The sequence below is a fragment of the Stenella coeruleoalba genome, assembly GCF_951394435.1.
Source record: "Stenella coeruleoalba genome assembly, chromosome: 5".
Classification (NCBI taxonomy): Eukaryota; Metazoa; Chordata; class Mammalia; order Artiodactyla; family Delphinidae; genus Stenella; species Stenella coeruleoalba.
Genome location: NC_137150.1, coordinates 18,642,333 through 18,644,648, shown reverse-complemented (window position 1 = coordinate 18,644,648; position 2,316 = coordinate 18,642,333). Strand labels below are relative to the sequence as shown.

The 2,316-nt window shown below is 41.3% G+C and overlaps 1 pseudogene across 1 annotated transcript; it reads left to right on the top strand.

Annotated features, from left to right (window-relative positions):
* Positions 1-742: 742 nt before the first annotated feature.
* Positions 743-1,910, top strand: LOC307186696 (large ribosomal subunit protein uL30-like; annotated as a pseudogene). The gene has a single exon. The product of its transcript is annotated as a large ribosomal subunit protein uL30-like (transcript).
* Positions 1,911-2,316: the final 406 nt, after the last annotated feature.

Here is a 2,316-nt window from a genome sequence, read left to right as displayed (position 1 = left end):
TTTGGAGCCAAGGAGACAAGGAGAGGACCAGCCAAACCAAGACAGGGTGGAGGGAGGGCCCAGGAGGCAAATGCTGCTCCACGAAAGAGCTAACCCTACAGGCATGAGTTCAACTCATACATGCTTAAAAACAACAAAAGTTTCCTTTACAAATATATATTTGAGGGCTTCCCTGGTGGCACAATGGTTAAGAATCTGCCTGCTAATGCAGGGATCGTGGGTTCAAGCCTGGGAAGATCCCTTGTGCCGCAGAGCAACTAAGCCCGTGCGCCACAACTACTGAGCCCACGTGCCACAGCTACTGAAGCCCGCGCACCTAGAGCCCGTGCTCCACAAGAGAAGCCACCGCAATGAGAAGCCCGCGCACCACAACGAAGAGTAGCCCCCCTCGTCGCAAGCCCGCACGTAGCAACAAAGACCCAACTCAGCAAAAAACTAAATAAATAAAAAGATTGGCTTATAAAAATAAATTAATTAAATAAAAATATATATTTGCATATAATCTTGGATCAGAGGGTGAATTTATTCTCATGTAGTGTCTGCCATACAGTAACTCCTAATTTGACCATATGACTGTAGACATTTCCCCCTAGTCAAAATAATTAAAAGTTATTAGTATTTCAATTGTCACAATAAGAGTGAATAATATTTGTATAATACTTTACAGACTACAAAACAATTTCACATGTACAATCACACATGAATCTCACAGTAACTCTGTAAGAATTGTCAGGCAAGCCTTACTGGAACACCTATTTTACAGATAAGAAAACAAAGGTTCAGATAAATTTGTGTCTTGCCGAAGGTCATTGATTTGTAACAAAAGAGCCAGAACTCAGCCCTTTCCGGCTGGAACCATGGAGGGTGCGGAAGAGAAGAAAAAGAAGGTTCCTGCTGTGCCAGAAACCCTTAAGAAAAAGCGAAAGAATTTCTCAGAGCTTAAGATCAAGCGCCTGAGAAAGAAATTTGCCCAAAAGATGCTTCGAAAGGCAAGGAGGAAGCTTATCTATGAAAAAGCTAAGCACGATCACAAGGAATACAGGCAGATGTATAGAACTGAAATTCGCATGGCTAGGATGGCAGGAAAAGCCGGCAACTTCTACGTAGCCACGGAACCCAAATTGATGTTTGTCATCAGGATCAGAGGTATCAATGGTGTGAGCCCAAAGGTTCGAAAGGTGTTGCAGCTTCTCCGACTCCATCAGATTTTCAATGGCACTTTTGTGAAGCTCAACAAGGCTTCAATTAACATGCTGAGAATTGTGGAACCATACATTGCATGGAGGTACCCAACCTGAAGTCAGTAAATGAATTGATCTACAAGCGTGGTTATGGCAAAATCAACAAGAAGCGAACTGCCCTGACAGATAACGTGTTGATTGCTCCATCTCTTGGCAAATACGGTATTATCTGCATGGAGGATCTGATTCATGAGATCTATACTGTTGGAAAACGTTTGGGTTCAAAGAAGCAAACGACTTCCTGTGGCCCTTCAAATTGTCTTCACGAGGTGGAATGAAGAAAATGACCACCCATTTTGTTGAAGGTGGAGATGCTGGCAACAGGGAAGACCAGATCAACAGGCTTATTAGAAGGATGAACTAAGGTATCTACCATGATTACTTCTGTAATCTGGCCAGTTAATAAACAGTGACTGCTTTCAAATTAAAAAAAAAAAAAAAAAAAGAGCCAGAACTCAAACTGTCTAGTGCCTCCAGGCTTTCAAATTATATTTCTCTTATATCTTCTTAACTGAATCAGAGTCTTAATTGCTTCTTCCTTTGTGAGCATTACAGAATTCTGTCTGTTCCTCAAAAAAAAAAAAAAGAGAGAGAGAGAGAGGATATTTTTAAAGTTTTTTCTCCTCCACTGACTTACAGTATCATTTCACAAATGCTTTGTCATCTAATGGCCATTCAATGCACAGAAGATTGAAGTTTAGTTGTCTCTTCCCTCTCATTAAATAAATGAAAAGTCAAATGTGTTGGAGGGAACTTAAAGTGCAATCAGGTCCTGATTAATGGAGTGCTTGTGTGTATTAAAGAACCCCTTCTGTGTTGTGAATCGTCACTACTAATTAATATGGAGCAGGCAGTCCCTGCTTTTTTTTTTTAAAGGATTGTAGTCCTTAAGTCGTTTTCTAAATTGGTCATTTGGAACTCAGTATGCATTTTGTTACAGAAAAAGTATATCACAAATGATGACTAGGCACTCTAGCCTAGCCATTGAACTAGGGGCTCTAACAGCCCCAAATCCTTGGGGGCCCCCAAACCTCAGTCTGTCCTGACCCTCAGATTGAGTCTTTCTAGACCCTTC